The sequence below is a fragment of the Thermobia domestica genome, chromosome 5, assembly GCF_964235325.1.
Source record: "Thermobia domestica chromosome 5, izTheDome1.hap1.1, whole genome shotgun sequence".
NCBI lineage: Eukaryota > Metazoa > Arthropoda > Insecta > Zygentoma > Lepismatidae > Thermobia > Thermobia domestica.
Genome location: NC_137458.1, coordinates 144,536,502 through 144,562,619, shown reverse-complemented (window position 1 = coordinate 144,562,619; position 26,118 = coordinate 144,536,502).

Sequence of the window (26,118 nt, the reverse complement as noted above, 5' to 3'; positions counted from 1 at the left end):
GAATGTTGCAAAGTTCACGAATAGAATTTTCCCCTAATAGAATTTTCATATGGTATCGCGGGAGTTGGTCAAATATCCGTTCCACTTCTTCGTAAAAACTGTCTTTTATATCGTCATCCTTATCTTCAGTTGGGGCATGTACTTTTAAAACAATAATATTACACCACCGTCCCTTAAGAGTAATAAGAGAAAGTTTGCCAATAACAAATTCAACCAGTTTAATTGCTGGTAATATTCGTTTGTGAACGAAAAACCTTGTTCCTAACTGGAGATTTTTATTTCCTTCCCCGTAAAAGAACGTAAAATTTCCGGAATTTACAGATCCATTTCCTTCCCACCTAACTTCCTGAACTCCTACTAGGTCTATCCTGTATTTCTCCAACTCACTCGTTACGGATTTTAACGCGCCTGCCCTATAAAGACTCCTAATATTCCATGTTCCAAATCTCATGTCCATTTTCTTTTGCTGAGGTCGTGCCAAGTTATCAGTCCTTGTCCAAGGCTTTTGTAAATATTTCTGAACTTTTTTTTTTTTTTTTTTTTTACAGGATGAGGTTGTTAGCCTTATCCAAACCCCCAAGCTGGAGGACCACTCCTAGTCGGCTGTCCGCGACTGCTTATTCAGTATATTCGCAGCTAACCTCTATATTTAGAGGCCTTCTCCTCGATCCGCAACCTGAGGACGCGCCATGCCGTGGTGACAGGAACCCACGTTACACGGGGTCTGTAACAAAAGGTTTGGAAACTGTTGTTAATATTTATTTGGAGGATACTGTTTGACTCACTTTCTACATTTTACATATTCTTCCAGATATGCATGAACTTTCACAAAAATCATACTTTATGTTAATTTTGAGACGAGACCGATTAGTGATGAGCAAATGCAAGACCAAGACTAAGACCATCACTTTTAAATACCTGTCCCCCCTGACCCTTTAAGTTACACCGTCAAAGTGATATGACAAAAAACATCTCAGCTTTGAACTTCATCCATGATCGAGCTCGGTCGAGTGGTTCAAGAGTGATGAAGTCACAAAAAAGTCACTTTCATTTTTATTTTTTACATATCTCCATGCCCCTCCCCCAAGTTGCACCGTCAATGTTAAATGATAAAAAAAAAATTCCATACCTGAACGTCATCTATGTTGAAAATTTGATCGAGATCGGTTGGGTTTTTGAAGAGTTAGATCTTATTTATTTTTATATATAAATCTCTCCCTCCCCCCTCCTCTAAGTTATACCATCAAAGTAAAAATATTAAAAAAAAAAAAAAAAAAAAACCTTTCCAGTCCTGAGCTCCATCTATGTGGAAAATTTGATCGAGATCGGTAAGGTAGTTCAAGAGCTACTAAGTTTTATTTATTTTTATATATCTCTCCCGTCCCTTCCCTCTCCCCTAAGTTCTATCGTTAAAGTGATATGATAAAAACTACCCCAGGTCCGAACCTCATCTATGTTGAAAATTTGATTGAGATTGGTCTGGTGGTTTAAGTGTGATGAAGTCACAAAGACAGTCATTTTACATTTATTTATTTATTGCCTATATTTCCCACCTCCCCCTCTCCTACATTGCAATGTAAAAATGAAATGACAAAGACATTCTAGGCCCGAGTCTTATCTATGTTGAAAGTTTGATCTAGATCTGTGGTTCAAGAATTATTAAGTTTTATTCATTTTCATATATTTTCCCTCGTCTCCTCCTCCAGCTTTAAGGTCTACCGTCGAAGTGAAATGATAAAAAAAACTTCCCAGATTCGAACCTCATGTATGTTGAAAATTTGATTGAGTTTTATCGGGTGGTTCAAGAGTTATTTGATTAACTCATGAACATAGTCACTTTTATTTTTATATATATTAATTTTTGTGTATCTTCTTCTCCTCCCTCTCTCCTACGTTGCTCAGTCAAAGTGAAATAATAAAATCCATCTTAGGTAGACACCTCATCTATATTGAAAATTTGATCGAGATTGGTAATTTAGTTCAAGTTATTAAGGTTTACTTATTTTTCTATAATTGCCTCTTCTCCCCCCTAAGTTTCTAGCGTCAAAGTGAAATGATAAAAAGACTCCCAGGCACGAACCTCATGAATGTTGAAAATTGATCGAAATCAGTCAGGTGGTTCAAGAGATTAAGAGTCACAAACATATTTACTTTCAATTTTATAATATAGATTACAAATTTATTTTAATTGTTGTTTAATTCCGAAAATGAACTTCTGCCATATTAAATATGTTTTAAAAAAAAGCAAAATTAGTTTCACTGGTAAAAGACTTCTCTACAAACACGAAATAATGAAAAGTATTAGAAAATAATGATGTGCATTCTGTGATATTCTTAATGTCCGTCTTTAATTTAGTAATTGTATTCCAAACAGATATACGATGAAGAACATTGCTTTTATGAAATTAGAAAGTAGAGGTACGCTCTCCAATCAGGCCAGGCTAGTATGGTCTATGGATGTAGTGATGGTATAGTTTTACACTCCTATGATCTCGGTATCGACTATTTGAAAGTGAGCGAGCCAACACGACGCGCCATCTTCCTTTACTTCCTGGTTTCCCGAGTTACCCATTGTACCGAAATTGAATGGAACCCTGAGACACATTTGAACCAGGGTAACCAGCGTAAAATCTCACAAAACGAGAGAGTAAATCCTGCCTCATTGAGGATGGAACCCGGGCTATCCTGTTGGTGGGTATACGCCTTGTTGGCTAAACCATCGCGGCTCTAATTTTATCTAGGATGTACTTGTTTCAGTTTTACAAAGAACGATCATTTTAGCAAATGAGTTACATGTTGTATGCTACATAACCAACATACTGTGATGAACGAGCTTCTTCTGATATAACTGTTGAAGATGCATATCAATGCATATTTACTCTAATATTTAAAATAGCTTCATTTAACACAGGAACAGAAGAAAAATGAAACTTCTAATTTTAGATATAATCATGGAGAAAAAATAGATTGTGCAGAATAGAGAAAAAACTTGAACCTCGTCTACTGTGATCAACTTAAGCATTATATCATTATTCTGAATTTTGTTTTGCACTTTTATCTGCTCAAAACAAATATTTCTTTTTCTTTAATCTGCGAAAAATCTGCCTAAACCTACATTGGTTATAGTTCATGATAAATTTACCTGCGTATCTTGGTTACGCAAAATAACCGTTTTGTTATTTTTCTTAACTCTTTCGTATTTCCGTATGAGAGACAAATGTTCTGCATTTGTGACTGGAGACAATGAAGCACGGATTTCCACGTTTTGTTCTCGAAGGTCAATGTCCAGAACCTACTCTGATAAAGGAGTGGTGAAGGAAGATGTGAATAAGAAAAAAGTACGTACAAGTATGCAGGAAATGCTTTACATATTTGTTTACTATGTCTGTTCTGATAAAACTATTGGTTATATCGGCTTCTTTCATCTGTGAGGAGCTTTAGTAATTTCGGAAAGTTCTCAATGCTAAAGCTAACCATCTCAATTGTCAACTATTGGCACCTGACGGCTTGTCGAAAGATAGCGGACGTTTTGAGATATGAATTGTAGTAGCTCATTAGGTAGATGATACTATACAAGAACTACAAAATTAGAATGTGCCGAAAATTTTTCAATGAAGCAATACTAGAAATCCTATTCTAAAAATACAATAATCACACTAATTTTCTGTAAGTTGGCCACTTTTCAGCCGATGGTGGCCAACTTAGGCAGGTTTCATTGTATTTTTTTAATTCTGAGTTGTATCAATGCAGCAAATGATTCGCTCCGAGTTAAACAAAAGTGGGCTTTAGACCTTTAATTTAGTCCTAAGATTAGCAGAATCATGATTATTCTGCGTTGTTGTTTGAAATTAACATTCCTTGGGAGCGCCAAAGCTACATACAATTTGAGAGCTGAAAGCGGATCGGGACACGTACGATTCAAACCATATGAGCTCCAGAGAATTGATCCTGGACCTCTCATGCCGAAGGCAACCCGCAAAAGACGTGTTCTTTACATTTCAATTAAATGTCAGATTGTCCTCCATCTAAAGAAGAATGTAAATGCAAGCTAGCCCATGGTCGCCTTAGCCCTTGCGGTTAGAAGAAAATAAGAATATATATAAACTTTATATATTTCTACGTGTATACTATACGTATGTAAGTATATAATGCATTTCAATCGTATAATCTAAGAAGCTGAATGTATTGAAAGTGGGATCTGGATCACACGGTACATCTAGGTTAAAAATAATTTATTTGGTGATTCAACCGCAGACAGCAAAGACAAATTTTTACTGCTGCTGCTGCTGCTGCTGCTGATTATTATTATTATTATTATTATTATTATTATTATTATTATTATTATTATTATTATTATTATTATTATTATTATTATTAAGCATTCTGCCTATTAACAGGTTCTGGAACTAATGATTTTTTTTTTTTTTTAATTTCTTCGGAAGATGTATCCAATCCAATTGACCTTTCTACATGATGCTGGATAAAGGCGACTTTTCTTTCCTAGTTTTAAAACTTTTAAAACATCTTCGTTTGTTGGTCTCTGTGTTCATTTTATCTTCTGCATCTACACACCAATACCACAATTCGAAGCTTTCTACATATTTCTTTTCTAACTTGAGTAATGTCCAAGTCTCTGAACCGTACAGTCCAGTACTCCATATATAGCGCTTGACTAGTTTCTTCCTTAATTTAATATTAAGTATACTAGTTAAGAGTGACCTTTTCATCTTGAATGCCTCTGTTTAGCACGGCAGTTCTTGACCTGATCTTTTGGTGCAATAAGCATCACTTGTCCAAATACTTTCCAGATATACTAAACTATGGAGAATTTGAAACTTACCACAAAGTTTTATGAAGTCTTTGTTATAACATGTCAATTAAACTTGGAAAAATACAACACAATAAATTCACCAGTTTGAAATAAAAATAGATTGTAGTAGTGATTAACTAATAATTGTTAAGATAATTAGTGTGATCTTTTGTAGTGAATACGGGAGTCAAAGAAGAGTGTGATGTATCCATATATAGCTAGATACATATATACCGGTAATAAATTAAAAATCGCAAAATTTGGATGACAATTTGATCAAATACAGCCTTATTGTTACCTATGCGTTATCTGGTATGTGATATGAAGTAATAGGGATTCAACGAGAAGGAAATAAAACTAGTATTATAAGTTAGTTCATTAGAGTTTAATGTTCATCTTCAGTACCTAGGTTATATCAGACATGTGTATTGTTTTCAGTGAAATATGAATCATTCTTCGGGTTTTATCCAAGGCTTGACACAAGGGGAGTACGCAGGGGGTGGTGGGTCCTGGGGATCCGGAACCCCCCGAAATCCCGACTTTTTTTGTAAATGTAGTCTACTTTTACGGGCAATTTTAGAAATTTTCATATAATTTAGTCTCAAATTGTATTTGGAACCCCACCGAAATCCTTTAGATCCCTCCCGAAATAAATTCCTGCGTGCGTCCCTGCTTGACACATTCATAGGGAATTGAACCCGTGAATACAAACACAGAAAGCGTGTATACGTTAGCCATTTATCTACAAATTAGTAGAGGCCTACAATAATTCTACGGTCAAGAATGAAGTGAAAAAATAGAAGCCAGAAACAATAGACTGTAAGATGATATAATACTAGTACCATTTTTAATTTAACACAATTTGTTTCGAGACTGTCGAAACGAGACCGAGACTGTGATCGAGACAAGACCGAGAACAAGATATTACAATTTGCGACTCGACAGGAGACAGACACTAAGATCTCTATTTTTCGACCGAAACGAGACTGGGACTGTATACAGTACCGTCTCGTCTCGTTCCCATTCTTGAATTGAAGTCGATGGTTCTCCCACGTTTCAAGATTTAAACCAACACTCTTTGTGACGCTTGTTGGCTAACGCGTGAGTCGTTGGTCCTGGATTCGATTCCCGGTGGGAGAGCATTACAATTTGCATGTATTAAACTGGTTCTGATTCTACCTCAAACTGTAGATCCATGTATTATAATCTTGGTGCAGCAAAGGGGCATTTAACTTTAAACAAACAAACCAACAACAATCTACAAATTCAGTACATTCACTATCTATAGAGTCCGAGGGGGGCATGGAGAGATAAACGCTGGGAAGTACAGGCGGATGTAGGAAAATAATCATGTGGATCAGAAAGATGACGAGAGTGGCAGATATTATCAAGTAAATAAAGTTATTGCAGATCAGTGAGTCGACTATATTGCAAGATGAAATTACACAAAGACATCAAGAGTCAAGGAGAGATCTAAAAAAAAAGTCCTTAAACAAGGTTGTGTAATAAAATTAAGAAGCTCTGGAGTAACGTGGAAAAGAATTGCCAAAGACAAGTGATTGTGGAAAAGAGTTCGATAAACATCTATCTGACAGTGAATTGACAATGGTCCACTGTGTTGCGTAAAATCTGTTTTCAGAATGTAACGTAATCCTTTGAGTCACTCTGCTTTTCAGTTCACCTGTGACCCAAAATCAGTCTATTCAGGATTATTGTCATTTTGATTAGTTAATTCTTTATTATATTTAAGATTTTCGTGTTTATAAGGTAAATAGGCTCGTTAGCTGGTTCGACGTTTAATGTTTCCTTCAGTACTGAAGCTCTATGAAACTTAGTCATACAGTTTAATGTGAATCTGAACTCATGAGCTCTCAGGAGGAATTGAAAAATGAAATGAAATATTTGAGTTTTACGTCCCACGGTTATGCCGGTTAGGCTAAAGGAGACGGTAATGATGAGAAATGAATGAAACGGGGGAATGAAGAAAGTGGGAGGAAACGGGAGAACCCCAAGAAAACCCATAAGCGCGGTGTTTGTCCACCACAAAGTCCACACGGCAGGAGCTGGGATCGAACCAGGGACCGGAGGTGAATACTCTACCACTGAGCCACCGCTCCGCCCCTCCCCAAGGAGAAATTGAATCCAGTCTCCAATGCTAACCATATATTCACAAGGGAGTTCTGTGACATAAATGGGAAAATCAAAAATGCTCATAGTAATTAAAGTCAATATAAGATTATGTTATACAAATATATTTTTCATAGCAAGCGGAACTCGCACTTTAGATTTTGTCTTGCATTCAACAGCTAGCATTTCACTCAAAGCAGGTTGCAATTTAGTAAGTAATGCAAGAAGATTTGCCAATCACATGAGTTTAAAAGATGTATAGATAAGGTCACAGAGCACTCCCCAAATGATATGATTTGATTTGATTTGGAGTCCCTTTCAGCACCGAAGCTATATGAGACGTGAATCTACAGCTTAATGTGGTATCTGAATCTCGTTATCTCCCGCCTGAAATCAAACCCGAGTCTTCCGTTACTTTTCTGATGGATTCTGGTCTCCAAGAATACTAAGGTAAATAGAAGGACAACGGGGCTTACTGGAGAAAGTATGAGAATAATTTTATTCATGTTGAATGTGTTGATGTTCCACAAATTGACCACTTATAGAACTGTAATCGATTTGACTATTCTGGAATTTTCTAAGCTTCAGAATTTTATTGAATGACAAATAACCTGTTGCCCTTAAATGTTTTAAAAGAAAAGCAAAGGTGTTGCCCTGAAATAAGACGTCCTCCAATGCTAGGAAGAACCATGTAAAAACTACTGTTGGATATCAAAATATTTCGCTTTCGGAATGGAATTTAAGAAATCCATGAGTTTTATACAAATTATTTATCTAACCTACATTTAAATAAGTAACTATACAAATTCGGAAGGTAAAAAGTTTTTTTAAGACTTGTCAGGCATTTGTATATGTTTTATCGATTTTTTCGGACAGTTTGTTGGTTGATTTGGAATTTAGCATCCCTTCAGCACGGAGGCTATATGAGACGTCAATCTGCAGTTTAACCTGGTGGAATCCAAACCACATGAGCTCTCAAGAACAAATAGTTTGTTCATTGTTCATGTTCCTGAAATGTATTTCTTTTTTCAAATAAGTAAAATAATTGTAATTCAAATATCTCTATCCATAAATAGCAATGTATTTCTATCCATAAATACACACACTTCTAATTGCTGTTGTACTGATAGTTCGAGATGCAAATGATTCTTTTAAGTTCAGGAAATATGAAAAGTTTAATTAAATATAGTCAAGAATTAAATTCAAGAGGAACTCCCGCAACAATTTTATGGGGTGAGCTTTAGCTTCCCCTCCAAATAGCTGTTAAAACTAAAGGTCATTGTCCTCAAACGTTTATTGTCTACATAAAAATTCATTTTGTAGCAATATTTTAACAGCATCATACATTTATGAATGTGAGTATATAACATTTGGTAAAGGCCCCCACCACCAGGGGCGTACCCCAAAGGTCCACCGCGTTTGAATTACCCAAAACTTTGTAACTTTTTTTAAAAAATAACATGCTTGTATTTAACCTGCACGAGGACACAATTATGGGGGTATACCGGTCCGAACATCCTCCAATGTTTCGAGTTGAGTTGATTTTGAGTTTAACGCCTCTTTCAGAAGCGAGACTATATGAGACGAGACATTCTGATTAACGTAGAATTCGAACTACATGAGCTCCCGCCGGAAATCGAACTCGGGTCTGCCACGGCAAAGGTGCATACACTAACCATTTAGCCACGAAGAAGCTCAAGTTAATGTTTCGACTTTGGAACCCCAACAAAAATTTCTAGGTGTATACCTGCCTTCACTGATGACATTGGAATTTAATTCTGAATAGGTATATCAAAATAAAGATAAACATTGCTCTCTATATACACTCTAGAGGTTTTCATAACATTCGCGCCCTACAACTCTTCTCATCGATAGTATTTACAGAAACGTCCAAATTTCTGTTTTCAGAAAGAAAATGAATCCTTAAGTATGAGCCACCCTGTATAAAATAAAACAACACGCTCTCGTCGTATAACAAAGAACCATTTCCAGTGACCAATGTAAATACGCTTATAACTAAAACATATTAAATTATGATAAAGCACACAACAAATATGTCACCGAAGAGGAATGCAAAGTGTAAAAAAACAAAATAGCATCACGATCTAGACCTAAACAATATGCTGTGAAAGAATGGCAGAGCAGTTCTAGAAACGATACTTGTTATTTCATTTTATTTTTAAGCCGTGACAATGTGTGGATCTAGAAGTAATCATTATTTGTAAGTATTTTGTTTTGTTTGTTTAATTATTTTCATATTGTATATTGGAATGCATTTATAGAAATGTGCTAAATAGAATGTACAAAATAAGTGCTAAAATTTTTAATTGAAATGACCAAGGTTTCTACCCACAATAGGAAAATACACTAAGAAATTTTTAACATTTTTTTTTTTAAAGAAAATTCCAGGACTCCTAACTGCTACCGTTCTATCGTAAATTATGGCAAACGTAGTACAGGGCAGTGATCGTACGGGTTAACGGGTCACTTAAGTGATCGTTTTCGTTCGGGTCACTTGGATCTTTTTCATGCTTCTCCGATCAGATATGACTCGGAAACACGATCCAGGAGGATCCGCAAACGGCCAAAATCATATAACTCTAACAGCATTATTGCATAATTTTACTGTGGCTTAATGATACACGGTATATTATTCGATATTCAATATTCATGTGTATGGTTCCCGATGTGACATCGTTTGTTGGTCACGATACATTTAATGTAGTTGTTAATAATTTGTTAAGATGCCGGATTACAGCTTAATATGATATGAAATCATACCAAGAATCAATGAGAACGTAGTCACGTCGTACGTCAATAGTCATTGGCGTCTCTGGCATGTAAAATTTGGGGGGGACATCAAAGGAAATGATCTAACTGCTAGTATCTCAGTGGAATTTTAGATTCTGTCACTTCAAAATATTGGGGGGGACGCGTCCCCCCCGTCCCCCCGCCAGAGACGCCCATGTCAATAGTCCATAAAAAGTAAATTTTAAAAGGAACCCAATTTGTTCACGTATATTCATTGGCGCTACCCTGCCCGAGCACTGTCTTTTGAAATTCGAGACTGCACGAGAAACGTGACAATTCTAGTTTCTTTTTTTCTTCTTCTTCTTAGACGAGACGAGACCACATTTTTTATACCCGTATCAGTTTCAGCTTCCGATTTATTGCGGAAAATACAAGCAGCACTACGGGCCGCTGTGGCTCAGTGGTAGAGCGTTCACCTCTGGTACTTGGGATCCCGGGTTCGATCCCAGACCCCGCAAAGTGAACTTTCTGGTGGACAAACACCGTGTGCGTGGGTTTTCTCGGGGTTCTCCCGTTTCCTCCACTTTCTTCATTCCACCATTTCATTCATTACTCATCATCACCGTCTCCTTTAGCCTAACCGGCATAACCGTGGGACGTAAAACTCAGAAATTTCATTTCATTTCACAAGCAGGACTACCAGTTGCGTTGTCACATCCTGGTTAACAATGTAACTCTCACTGTTAACCAGAGCCAAGTTCAAGAATGAAATCTTTTTCTATCTTTTCATCGTTGTACTTCTAAGTTGTGTTTTCATATGTCGCATAGAAGAAAAACTCCTTTCACTTATACAGATTAGAGTGACTTCGTGACTTCCTTTTTGACTTAGTGACGGGGACAAATAGCCTCGATGCTGAACTCCCCATTTAACCTCAATCAATCAACTTACTTGACCTCTGTTTAAGGTTCCCAACTGATCTCCATGCTCTTGTTTCTCAAAATATTCTCAATGACCACAGCCTGAACCTCAGGTTCAGCGATATGCCAAGGGGGACCTAGCCATCCCTGGACACCTATTAGTTACACCTGATTCCACCTTAACTTGCCCAAGCTGAAAACTATATCAAATCAAGCCAAGTGTGAGTATGTGTGAAAAAAAGATTTAATTTATATATGACACTTTAAACTAAACGTAACATTATTTCTCTTTGAAGTATGACATCCATGGATTACACACAAAAAGATCTGTGGTAATGAAATATATTAATATGTATGAAGAAGAAGGTTTAACGACATTTTGTATGAGATAACCAATTGACTCCACTCACCACAACTTGTAAAGAAAAGAAATGTATGCCAATAAATAGTAGAAGGAAACTTCTACTTCATTAAGCACTTTAGTGAATCTTGCGTCATAAAATCAATGGGTTTCATATCTTTCTAATAACTTTTATCAACTCCTTATGGAATTATTTCATGTTCTAAGCTAATGGTTATTACTTCTTAATCAGCTTCACGGTCAAGTGCGATTGACAGTAACTGCCTAGGCAGCATTTACTTTAATAATAAGTTTTTGTATTATAGAAATTTGCAATACCTGAGGAATTAGAACAAACAACGGCGTTGCTCGATCTATATTTCATATCATCGTCTCCTAAGTTGTACTGGTGATTAAAGCCTGTATTTTCGTATTTATGTTTTTAGATTCGTATGTTCAGTATAGCGCCAATGGTGCGGAAGACCTAGATTCGGTTCCCACAGTGGTGTCTCCTGACAATTTTTCGGTAATTCACAGCCGTTAGAAAATTCTAAATCTAGAATTCTTTCAGTATTCTAATAAGGAAAACGATAAAATTAATAATTAATTAAGTAATCATATATATATATATATATATATATATATATATATATATATATATATATATATATAATAACAAGTACCCATCCTTAAAGAAATGCTTCATTTCATTTGTATATGAAATCACATTTGATGTTCTTCTAGGCAATCAACTTGCCAATAACTCTCCTAAAGTTTAGTTTTTGCAATTTTTTTTTCTCTGTTGATACTATAGCTAATGCACTGAGACTATTTTGAGCTACGGCACTCCCCTAAATCCTTTTGTATTCTTTAATATGGTTAAAAACAACTTTCAGTTTTTGAAGTCAACGTCTGATTATTTATAATAATTTTCATGAATTTTGTATGCCATTCTCTTTCTACAGAATCACCATCAATTTCACGACAATATACTAAATAGAATCTGCATTAGACTCTAAACGTCTGCTATCTCATATATTTGAATTGCCAGGTATGCTGTTTTGTGAACTGTTAACAGTATACAGGAAACATGCAATATATCTAATTATTACGATACGTTGCAGAGGCATCTTTAATTACAAACGCTTTGTCCATGAACTTTTGTATTGTTGTCTCAAGACACTTCATGGCCGTTTATTTTTTACTTACGTTCTCTGTTAAAGAGCTTTATAAGACCAGATTTAGAGTTTAACCTTTTTAAGATTTCCAGTTTTTGAGGTAAATTTTAGACATTCACTCAAACAGCTACTGCTTCCTTACTGTTTATCGTAGGATCATGATTCATACCTTGTTTTATTATTATTATTATTATTATTATTATTATTATTATTATTATTATTATTATTATTATTATTATTATTATTATTATTATTATTATTATTATTATTATTATTATTATTTAGAATAGAGCGTACTTTCCAACGGTACAACTCGCTTGTCCGTATTATACAACAAAAACTGGAAAATCGGGTAAAACCGGGAGATTTTTCGAAACAAAATTTCGAAATTTTTGTCCCCCTTTAGCCCGGGCTTGAGTTCATGTAGGGATCTGTTAAAAAAAAAAAAAGAATACGCTGCTGTGTACATAATACATGTGCAAAATTTTAATCTTGTATCTTGAAAATTAGGGCCGGAAAAATGTTTTGAAAGTCTCAAGGTGACCCATTTTTTCGTATAAAAATATACATATATATATAAAAATACTTCACAAATGTTCTGCTCCTTACTATTTGATCTAGAGTCATGGCTCAAACGCCATTTTCTTCAGTATAACGATCCCTGGGCACAGGTAGAGATCTGATTTTTTTTAAAAAAAACCTTTTTATGTACATAATACGTGTGCAAAATTTCAAGCGTACGTGCCTTTGGCGTGGGAGACCCGGGTTCAATTCCCGGCATGAGCTCATGTGGTTCGGATTCCACGTTAATCAATAGGTCCACGTCTCATATAGCCTCGTTGCTGAAAAGGACGTTAAACTCAAAATCAACTCAACCCAACTTGTATCTTGAAAACAAAGGACGGAAAAATTGTTGAAAGCGTGAATTTAGGCCATATATGTATATATACTGCGTCATTACTGTTTGGCCTAGAGTCATAGTTTAAACGTTATTTTCTTCAGTACAAGAATCCCTTTCTAACGGTCCGTATCATACACTTGAAAACTGAAAAATCGGGAAAAACCGGATTTTTTTCTGAAAAAATTATCCCCTCGGGCCCGGCCCTGGTTTCGCGTAGGAATCTAAAAAAAAAAAAAAAAAAAAAAAAAGGGAAATACCCAAAGGTACACGAAATCCGTATGCAAAGTTTCAATCTGATGTCTTGAAAACTAAAGGCGTCTGGGGTGTTCTTTGATCCATCTTTGACTTGACCAATAAAAAACCGACTTAAAAACCTATTATAGAACCTAAATAAGCGGTCAAAGACGATACTACTCCACGGTAACAAAAGGTACCAAAAAATCCTACAAGAGTTAAAGAGGAGACTACTGTAATGTGTTTGATGCTCTCCCACCTGGAATTGAACCCGGGTCTTGTCCATCAAAGACATACAGTAGTTACTACACAAATTAGGAGAACAGGACACTTCATAAGTCAACCAAACTACGGAAAACACCAGAGATACTAGAATCTTTGGACTCCTAATGGAGACATACAACATATTGAAACCCGAAAGTTTGATGTAATCAATCAACAGTGAGCGAATGTGACTTTTTTTTTGTCGTCTACCCGGTTAAAGGGTTGCGCCCTTTCTTCGGGGATGTGACTTCTTTTTTCTACCAGATTATTATGTCTTACGTTAGTAGAAATGATCATGCGAAAGAATTGTGATAGAATATTTGGCATGCTTATCAGGCGCGTACCCCCCAAAAAATTGTTGAATGAGTCCAAAGTTTGGGGGGATCCAATACTGTATTACATCTATGTACGATTGATCGGATGTAACTCTACTCCCGAGAAACAATATTGTACGTAATTATTAAGTGGTGCCATCTACATTCTAAGAAAAAATATGGAATTAGATCTTCTTTAAAGTAAAGAAAGTGTACAGGTGAAGTGTAACATTAAATCTTTAGGCTACATCAGCCATTTCCCTACTAAACAATTATAGTTTCACTATGAAAGTAATCAAACCTATTATATGTTGAGTTAAGAAGCTTTGAGTGGAGATCCGAACCCGGTAGCTTTTCTATGTGGGTATGCCCCTGGTGCTTAGACTAGTTAAATTCAGCATGGTTTTAATGCAGGGATGCAAATAACCACTCATCCACTCGCCTGGGGCGAGTGGTTCATCGGTGCGAGTGAGGTTTTAATATCATTATTAAAATACCTAAAGTAAGTAAATGATTTCTATTCTGGAATGTGGGCTAGTAGCTTTTTCCTTGGACTAGTAAAATTTTGTTGCTTATTTACATCCCTGTTTTAATGTGTTTGTTACAGTTTTCATGCTATTTTACGTTTTCAATCAGATATCCCAAATATTTTATACAATTCAGGCCTACTATTAATTCCCTTCATATAAGACGCGAGAAAAGGAAAACAATGATATTTTCATTTTATAATGTGTCAACCATTTATTGCCTTAAATCAACTTTGAAGTTTCGACAAAGTTTAGTCTTCACCTCCAGACGATAGTTAAGTTTGGTCGATTTTGTTCTAACTTTTTTCTAAGCTTTCACACTCCGTCAGTGCACTAATAGATATACAGTAGTTTGCAATCGCTCAACAGAATCCTCTACAAAATAGGGTAATGATAAGATTTTTCTTACAAGAAATTTTCGAAAAATGCTTCCGTATCAAACAGGCTTTAGATTCGTTAGTACCGAGAAAGTATTTTAGAAAAACCTAACACTACAAATCTATCGAGGAGGATATATGAGAGAATACGCAATATATCCACTTAATTTCTTTATAGTTCAGCATATATTTACTTTAATTGAGAGATGTAATGGAGGTATAAGGATGGCTATAAGCTATAAGTTTGAAAACGGTCGAGGGTAGATAGCTAGGTAAATTATGGAGAAGAAATAATGAATACTAGCAAACACATTGATAAATCAATCAGTATACCACCACACAACACGTTTTCACTTTTGCCACTTTGAAACACACTGGGATAATAATGTTTCTGCGCATAAAGTACAATTTCAGAAGTAAGTCACGCCCTTCTCCCAAAGAAAAAATCTTTCCTCATTTTTCAGCAGAGTTACGGTTGAACGTACGTTACTGCGAATATCAATACTCGTCATTTTCTATTTTGTATGTATTAATGATGGATGTTGAAATACGAAAATCAGCTCCAAAATTTCCTTCAGGTTCTCACAGTGCAGAAAGTAAGATTTTACAACCGCAGTAATGTTACAGAGTACAGTATGTTTTGATAAGCTATTCGCTTTTCTTATAAACATCCGATTTATTTAGGCAGAAAAACCGTAGCCTAAAGATGCCTAAGTTTCTTACCTCTAGCAGGGCCTGAATTTCTTAAAATCCCAGTAAGTGCTTCCCGCCTTAAAACCTTACCCTCCATGACTTGATAATTGACTCATATTCAAAAAAATTCTTACCTTCAGGCTACTCAAAACTAAAAATTCAAGTGTATGTATTTCTTTGTAAAATTTGAAATTTTATTTTTCGATATTTTGTTGTTCTCTACTTAGATATTGGTATTTTATTATGTGAATTATAAGTTTACAATAAACAGACTATGTATTTGCCTGTGCGTTTGCGTGCAAGCTTTCATAGTAACGTTTCAGAGGTGAATCAATTTAAAATATTGTTCAAGAATCTTCGTCCGTCCCTTAAAGGATGTGAAAAAAAAAAATCTGAAATTGTAAAGTGTAATTTTTTATTTTTCATAATAAGTTTCATATGAGCGTCACAAAGAAAATATAATGCTTGAGATTCTACTGCGGAATTCTTTCGCTCTTGAAGTGATATAAGCCAAGAATAAGAACAAATTAATCTCACTTTCGTTTTTACAGCTAACTCAGCACAAGATTAGAGACTCCACCCTGTTACCTTCTCTATTACTTGCCGCAAGCTGGTAACAAAAGGAATGTTTTTCAGTCGCAGTAAAAGTGTGATTATGTTTTACGTAAGACTAGACGTTTAAAGGACTACTTTGTGATAGCAGGCATACGATATAAAAGCCCGAGCCAGAACATGTGAACAGAGGGCAATGTCGTGACTTACACTATGTTTTTAATTCTTTCATGGACATCAATCAGGGTTGCACGCTTCATCTTAAAATAACTCATATTTGTGCTGAATCGTTCTTCTTTTGTATACAGTAACAAATATCCATATTTTTTCCTATTAATTGGGAAAGTATGTGGCTTGGTGACAACATTTTAGAGGCCCTCCTGCTGACATTGCATGCTTTGTTTCACGCACAATAAAAATTCCGAACGGTCTTTGCACATACCTATTTAGACCAGTCACTTTTAGGTTTTAAACTTAAAATACACACACACAAAAATAATAATAATAATAATAATAATAATAATAATAATAATAATAATAATAATAATAATAATAATAATAATAATAATAATAATAATAATAATAATAATGTGAACTTGAAAATCAGTGCATGTGTTCTATTCGACACCCTGAATAACATATCAAAAGTTTCGAACTTTTCCATGTCTGTTATGGATATCCAGATGATTCAATGCCTGGAACACTGGAAAAATGCAAGTTATAGCTGGAATGGTTGTTATATGCAAATGGCTGATCGCACGGAACTCAAATTAGATTTAGACGAAAAACAAATATATATAGGCTTTAGATTCAAATGCATATTGTCTTATTTGCACTTCATACGGTGCCATAATAAACTCTGCTACACCAGCACTATGTATGCTTGATGACTTTGGAAAGGGTATATAATCGAAGGTATGGTTGGTGCTTTGAAATTAGATAGCTATATCTCCCTCTTTTTATTCAGAATCGTACCAAAGTTTGTGTATATTGTTTGCGTGTATTACAGGCACGTATATTGTTTATATGTGTGAATTGTGTGCATATTGTGAATATATTTTTAAAATGTGTGTCTCAGACAGTCAATTATGAAATATTTATTTTGATATTAATTTTCAAAAGTGGAGAATAAAACATTCTCATAATGTTTAATTTGATTTAAAAACCATTATGATTAAGCTTGACAAATCTTTAACTTTTCAAATCATTAGTATAATGATTTTAAAATGAAATAAAACACAATAAACATCAAAAATCAAAATTATCAATATATATCTCCATGAGAATTTCACAAAGTATATAAACATAGTAATATAATCAAGAACAATGGGAGCCGCCGTGGCTTAGTGGTAGGGCTCTCATATCTTGCACACGAGGTCCCTGTTCGATCCCAGCTTCGGCCAGGTGGGTTTTGTGGTGGGCAAACACTGTGTGCGTGGGTTTTCTCGAATTTCTTCCGTTTCCTCCCACTTTCGTCATTCATCCATTATCACCCATCTCATTACCATCGCCTTCCTTAGTCTCGGTGCATAATCGTGGTCATTAAAGTAAAAAATAAAATAACAAAAGTTCTACAGAGGGCAGGGAGAACAGTAGATTGGTCGAATCTATATGCTAATTATAATTAAAATTCTAATGGAAAGAAATATATAATCTTACCTTTTTTCATTAAAGTTAATATGCGATGTCACCTTCTTCATCTAAATTTCCATTAGCAATAAAGCTATTTTGACACATTCCGACGCATCGTTCGCACATATTCGAATATCGGTCTCATCTTCAGTATTCACAACTGCTTCTTGTGTTGCAGCCTCCATTGCAGTTGCAAGACAATATGTGTGAGAGCTCATGTAGGGAGAGGGTGGCAATAAGGTGAGTTAAGGGATAAATTTACCATTTAAAAGCTTTCATCTCCATTTTGAAGCATACAGATTATTTTCCAGCCAATGTTTGACGATGAACACGGAAAGAATATTGACTTGCTGCAGCTGACGTTGGAGGAAGAGTATCAAACTTAAAAGGAGTAGTAGTTAAAGCTGTGACTATTCGTCTGCTATACATAAATACCCTCAACTTGTCAAAACATGTACGTGGGTAATTCGAGAAATAAAACCCGTCGTTTGGTTATCAATGACGTACACCCGCAGATAAAGGAATTTTATTATAAACATTAGAGAAGTGCAACATGACATTACTTTTCATCAAATTCAACCCTTCAAATTGGTGCACTTGTCATAAGTTTTACAGAGTTTCACATTCATTCTAAACAAACAAACAAACAAACAAACAAACAAACAAAACACTCCCGCGAGTGAATGAAACCACCTGCTAACAGCATTGTGAACTGCATTGTCATTCACGAAGCTATGCGACGCAATCCACTGTTTCATGTTCCTAAAGAGGAGGTAGTCACTCGGTAAAAAATCTGTACATTGCTGATTACATATGGGAGCCCACTTCAGTTTAACGTCCCATGATTATGTCATTTAGGCTAAGAGACGGATGATTAAGGCAAGTGAATGATAATAATGGAAGACGGAGGAAATGAGAATATAGAGGAAATGAGAGTACCCCGAGAAAACCCGCGAACACGATGTTTTTCACCACAAGTTTACTTGGCCGGGAGTTGAAACACGGACCTCACGCACCAGAGGTAAACTCTCTACTACTGAGCCACCATGCTCCCCCACATTGATTTGTATGAATATAGAAAATTTAAACCAGAAGGGGGAAATGAGATAAACTGAACTATTATTATATGTTTCTTTTGAACCGTTTCGCACGTAACTACATATGCCTCATTGTGACCGAGCAGTTATCGTACATTACCAGTGCGCGTGATCATGAGTTCGATTCCCATTGGGGTACGTTTCTCGGGTGAAAACCTGAGTAGATTCATCCTTATATGACGCATGGAGTGCAGATGAATCACTCTTTTGCTCATTGTAGACATTTTTCATCTTTAAAACCTCTGTATGAAGCTCCTTTGAGAGTTTAAAAGACTAATGTCCAGATATTGTAAATAACTCTTGCGATGTAAAAAAAAAAAAAAAAAAAAATGCTAACTCTTTTCTCTGGACTTGATTGCTTTCTGCGCTGAACGCCCATATACCCTAACAGCACAAGATATGCTAGGCATGTGCAATTTAGGTGTCCCAGCTACTTTTTAGTTACCCGACACTTGGAACATATGATATTTATGTGCTAAGTATGTACTTCAGTTACCCACAGTTTTAAGTACTTGTTACACCTCACTGATATTTGCAACTATGTACCACAAATATAGCATTTATATACCTGGCTCAGTTTCGCACTCTGTCATTTGTTTTCATGTCGTCACTTGGGACATACATCTTTCATGTTCTAGGTACGTCCTTTAGGTACATACTGTTTCAGATACTCTAACAGCGCAAGATCTATTAGGCATGCTACATTTAGTTGTTCTAAATTCATCTCCCACCTTTGATGCACTTGTTTCTTCTTTTGCTTAGCGATTGTGTACTAGAAGCAACAAATGCATCAACTTTATTAGATGGAAACTGTAGCCGATCATTTGAAAGTGAATATGGAACAACCAAGAAATAAAGCAAATAGACACTCGTCATTGTGTTATAACATATCATGGCGAGTAGATTTTAACTGATCCCAAACGGTTATCGTCGAATATACGCGGTTAAAGGAGCACTCTAATTAACCAAATTCAAAAGACCTCAACAATTTTTCCCCTACAAACAATTTTCTCCTCATCGCGTCCGTGACTAAGTGGGAAGAACATGCGGCTAGTAATCCAAAGGTTGATGGTTCGCACCCGCCCTGCTGTACATTTTTTTTTGCTTGTTTAAGCGTTTTCTAGACTCATCTTAATGTAAACACATTACGCATATAGGCGATTTAACATATTTTGGGGAAGTAAATTTGTGGTTCATTGACGCTTACGGCATGGGGAACATACCTAGAACATACTAGGCACGTTCCCCAGGTACATGTCAGGCATGTTCCTAGGGGCGGACATAGACTCTGACTCTGACTTGCCATCCATGTGATTTCTCTCTCAAAGGTACATAAGGCACATACTGGACAGATTCCCATGTACCTGAGGGAACATGATAGTCATATGCCTGCTATGTAATTGTGCTGTTAGGGCAGCCTCGATGTTACAATAAGGGTTACCAGAATGGGTTGAGCTTCCCTCTGCAACCAGCTTCAACTCACCTGAAATTTTCAGTTGATTTCTAAAAAGATATGTTTTCATGTCGCAAAAATAAGCAATTAGCCAATTCTTAGCTTCATTCAAGATCTAAAGGCAAATCATAGTCGTTGAAACAGCCAACTACTTTCTCTTCTACTCCCTTATGGATAAGCGGTCAGCGTATGCACCTTTGACGAGGAGACCTAGGTTCAATTCCCAGCGGGAACTCACGTGGTTCGAATCACACGGACAGCCATGACATCCCCAATGACTTAAACATCCACCACAAAGCAGTTTTAAACCATAAACCATTTGAAGAAAGATGGCTTCAAAAATGTTTTCAACCTCCTTGGTTTATGCAACCCATCTTGCTTTGTCGTATTTCTGGTTGCAGCATGTTTAGGATATTTTGTCAGTCGTGCCGGACTAATTTTTTTTAGAGCAATTAATTAATTAACTTTAAAAATATTTCATCCGTGTAAACCTTGCTTTTGAATAGTTTATTGGATTAGTGAAAAGCACGTTGAAATATGACGAACAACTGTTGATATAATTGCGAACAAACATACATAGTGTACATACATATATACATACAGGTGAAACTGAGAGCCTCTTTTCTTCTCAAGTCTGTTAACAAGCTATACGCAGAATCATGTCTTCGTTTCCGCTCGTATGCGTCCAAACTATGATGGTACTTGTATAAATATAGGTAGCCGTATATAATCTATCACAATCCTGTGATTCACAGACCTTGTAGCTAGTGATATAAAGACTGGAAAATACCACCGCAATTTGCTGGTTGATTTCCTTTTCCTAGTTATAATTAAATTATAATAGTCAGATATAGACTTTTATGGAGTTTGACCTTCGACTTATAGCATCTTTCCTCCCAAACTGACAGATTGGGAACAACTTACAAATTTATTTAATAGTTTACTTCTAAAGTATAAATAAAAAATAGTGCTTTAATCTTGTAGGAAGCAAACATTAACAGACAGAATCATTTGACAAAGTTTGCAATAGCAAATCAAATAGTGTTGCCAACCTAAGAAAAATATTTTTTTTTTTTTGGCACTACGAAAGGTTGTTACTAGACAGATGCGAAGTATGAAGAAAAAATAAAATATGAAAATCATAAGTCCAAAATATGAAAAGATATGAAAAAATGAAATGAAATCTTTAAGTTTAACGTCCCACGGTTATGCCGGTTAGGCTAAAGGAGACGGTGATAATGAGAAATGAGTGAAAATGGTGGAATGAAGAAAGTGGGATGAAACGGGAGAACCCGAGAAAACCCACGAGCACGATGTTTGTCCACCACAAAGTCCACACGGCGCGAGCTGGGATCGAACCAGGGACCCCAAGCACCGGAGGTGAACGCTCTACCACTGAGCCACCGCCCCCCCGAAAAGATATGAAATTTTAATAATATACAATACTTTCTAATTATAAACTATATATATATATATATATATATATATATATATATATATATATATATATATATATATATATATATATATATATATATATATATATATATATATATATTGTATATTGTATATTATTAAAATTTCATTTTTTTCATGTTTTGGACTTTTGATTTCCATATTTTGTGTATTTTATTTTATTTTATATATATCATATTTATGTCACACATTCATTAACTTTTCTAAAACTTGTCAATCATACGTTTACACCATTATCTATCTATACTATTGCATAAAAGAGTAGAAATTCCTCATTCATAATCTCCCAGGCCACACTATTATAGGTAAAAACATTCAATTTGGACAAAGTTCATCTTGTTACGAAAGAAAGATATAAGGAAGAGTCTTTGGAAACGAGTATCCTAAAAAGAGGGGAGGGAGGTAAAGAAAGACTTTTTCCGAAGAATAGAGTTTCTCCGTGTTCTTGAAATTATGGAGACGAAATTCAGTATATAAATTTTCCATTAAAAATTACTGAACATGCTTTTCAGAGTTTTTGAAAACTTCGTACCTAAGCGGGGAAATCGAAAAGGCAGATTCTACAATATTAAAATTTCCCATTATTCAGATAATGCCAAGTATACGGATTCACTTAATTTGAAAGTTTGAAATTCGATGTGCAAGTTCAATTTGAAATAGTGGCATACGTGTTTCAAAATTTTCTAAAGTTGCGGTTTTAAGGGAGACGGGCAAAAAGTTCTATATTTTTCTCGTCACTCAAATTGACGTTGTATATTATATTATCAGGGAAGCATTTAAAATATTTCTTTTTGAATATGATTAGCACTGTCCTCGACCCACATGTCTTATCATGTCACTTCATTGAAATGCGTACTCTGAAGTGGAGTTAAATATCTGAGCAAAAAATGTAGTAGGCCCTATGTCACAAGCTTTCGTATTAGGGAGACAAAACTTGGTGTGTAAACTCCTTATTAAAAACAAATGGTCATGTGACCAGAGTGTGAGTTATGTTCATAGCAAAAATTTCTGGTAATATTTGGAAATTTTATTGACAGCAAGTTTGATAGATCATGATAGAGCGTACACTAGTTTTTACTTGACAAATATTTTATAGAATACTTGTTACAGTATTGTGATTACTTTCCGCACGGTTTTGCTCCGAAACTACAAAACCATTGAAAAACAACGTATGCGGCATCTCTCCTCATGAGATTTTTTTTTTTTTTTTGCCACAGTTATAGAAAGGAAATGCCTTTCAGGTTTTCGAGTCTTCTTTTCCATATCTGGTGCTTGCCAGTTTATCCTAGTTTACTTTCTCCTACCCACGCCAAAACATCTTATCAAGTTGGTTTACAGAATCCAGACTCACCTTCATCGAGTACCTCAGGGAGTCTCTAACACCTACCACAAGAAAGCAACAACTTCGAATACAACTTGACATGACGTAAAATAGCTCCACAACCTCCGGTTGAGTCCCAGAATCAATACCTATCTAGAGAATCGAACTCTTCAACATAAACTTTAAAGTTCCATATCAACAGAAAGCACCTGTTAATACCTGCACCAGCTGAGTTCCACTTCAACATTTCCTCACGAATTTAAAATTTACTGGTAAAAATTTAAACAGTCAACCGAAGTGTTCAATTCGGCTTCCAGACTTGCAAGCATTTTAACAAAGAACTCACAAATAACTACCAGGATCAACACAAGAGAGACAGCAAAAGCAACCGAAAAAATGCTGTCCCTACGCAAGATATTGTGTGGAATGTCAGGAAAACTACTTACTCCTGGCTGTCAAATTTGACTGGGTCCAGTGTGTTACATGTTCGAAATGGATACACGAAATCTGCACTCTATATGGACCACTTGTGTGGACTGTGGAAGGAATAATATTCGTGTGAAGGAGTTCGAGAAGTAGAAAAGATTCAGCGCAGAAACACCTCTCGTATTTCCTATACATTCAAAGCTCTATGCTTCCGAAATTTAAAACAAAACTATATCTACTGAAACTCTTCCTTATATATACATATATTTATTAAAGTGCATAGTGAAAGTAGTTGATTTCCACATAGATAAATTTTCACAAAAACAAACATATTATTTTTCTATTCAGTTATGAAAAGGTGTTGCATCTCTTCTCGTTTTACCTTATTACTTCCTAAGGAGAGAGGGGTTCAAATTGTAGGCCCAAAGTACAATATCTCCGAGCTTCCTAAGTTAGGAAAACGTAACATGGTATACAAATTGTTGTAAATTGACACGCTTTTACGAAACTCCGCTTCTAAAAAGGTCAATTTCTTAAAACTATTTTAATTTATCATTTTGTACTCATAAAATGACTAAAGTGGTGAAAGTTTGAACCGTTTAAAATGAACGTTTGAACACGGCATTTGGGTCGACCTGGGATTTCGTCAGTTTACATGGGTTGAAATGTATCCTAACGGAGCAAGGATTTAAATATTAACATTTTCGCAAATAATAATGGATGCATCGTCTAGAATGCGTTTTTAAACATACTTTAAACGTACTAATTGAGTTTTTCACTTCACTGTGACTAAGATACGCATCATAAGGAGGGAAAGGGGGTTCAAATATTTTAAAGGGGGAGCACGGTGTCTGGGTGGTAGAGCACTTACCTCTGGTACATGGAGTTCCTTTATCAATTCCCGCCCAAGTAAGTTTGTGGTGGACAATATTGTGTACGTAGATTTTCTCGGGGTACCCAGTTTCCTCGCATTTTCTCATTCCAGCAATTCTTTCATCATTCACTTCCCGTACTCATCGTCTCCCTTAATCTAAAGGGTATAATCGTGGGACGTTAAAACTGAAAGATTACATTTTCAGTTTTAAATATTTTCAATAAATCTATGCTTCTCCTGTAAAGAAAGGGTATTTCAACTAGTTTCAGTAATTAAATCTTACTACTAACAATTAATGTTGTTAGTATATAAAACATGCCTTAAAACATAAAGTAATATATGTGGAAGAGAGACTTAACGATAGAGCGCTCAACTCCTGGTTCGATCTCACGTCATGAAAGTTTCTGGTTGACAACATTGTGTCTGTAAGTTTTCTCCTGTTGTCCTGTTTCATTTTACATCCTCGTTCCACCAATTATGTCATAGCTTTTTACTTTCAGTAATCACTCGTCCCCTTTAGCCTACAGAGTATAAACGCCGTCTCCTTTAGCCTCAGACCATAAACGTGGAATGTCAAACTATAAGTTTCAATTCTGTTACATACAAAGGCATATAAACCAGGAAGTATTCAACTATCACCATCTCAGTTATCTCAGTTTTGCGTTAGCATGTCACACCTCTGCGGGATATAGTGAAGATTTTTTAAAAGTTATATATATTGGGGTTGCGTTATGGTATTTGAGGGTAGTTCGGGCTGGGGTTTGTACTCTGGCTTCAAGGGGTTCCCGATCATGGGTTGGACTCTACCAGGTTGTGCTCATACCTTAGGAGTCGGTACCTTGCAATCTTGGGACGCCTCCTGGTACTAAAAGAGAAATGTTATCCCGTCTTAAACCACTGTGGCGTCAACATTGGAGATACCGGTCGACTCCCACTCGCTAGTGGAGTTTCCTCCACCAGTAGATATAATTAGGCTACGAGGAACTTCCTTTTCTGTATTGAAGAGAAGAAATGTGCATATCCTTCAAGGTAATACAAGGGGTCGCGGACACAAACTCACCAGCAAAAAGCTCATAGGACATAAGCTCACTGGCAAAAACCTTAACGAACATGTTCTCACCTATATCAATGCAAAAGATGAGATATAAAACTAATTGAGGACGTCTTTCATGGTTTTCATACAGTTTAAATCATTTTGAAATTATATGGGGTGGCAATGTATTTTGTGGATCCTAGCTTTGATCTACCGTTGTTGATAGGTCCCACGCAGCGTCCCCAAACTTGTATCTTATTATTTCTTTCCTTCAGGCCTCTCAATGATATGTTCATCGACCCCTTTTGCTATTTAAAATATGTGAATACCCTAATCTCTGACGACACCGCTGGTGAAATCCACTTAAGCGTTGTTCGAAAATCTCAACTGTCTCCGTATTATAAGAATGGCTATAGACATCTTGTTATATGTTTTACCCTTTGTTTCATCATTACACTGCACTTTATATGCCCTTTTCACTATCTAGTGGCTAGCGCGTGTGGTTTTGTGTATGTTGTACCAGGTTCAATTTCCAGTGAAAGAACACAAAAGTTTTTATTACAGAATCATTCATTTTTATTAGTTATCCGTCTCCTTTAGCATAATAGACATAACCATGGGACATTAAACTAAAAATATTTCATATTTTGCACTTTTTATGTTATACTGTAAAAAAATACACTGTACATCTTGTGTGCTAAAATAAAAGAATACGAATTATTGAATATTGATTGAATGGGGATGTCAGCAGCAAGGCTATTTCTCCCCATCACTATTACTAAAAGATTATGAATGATTTATTATGAATGAATGGGACATC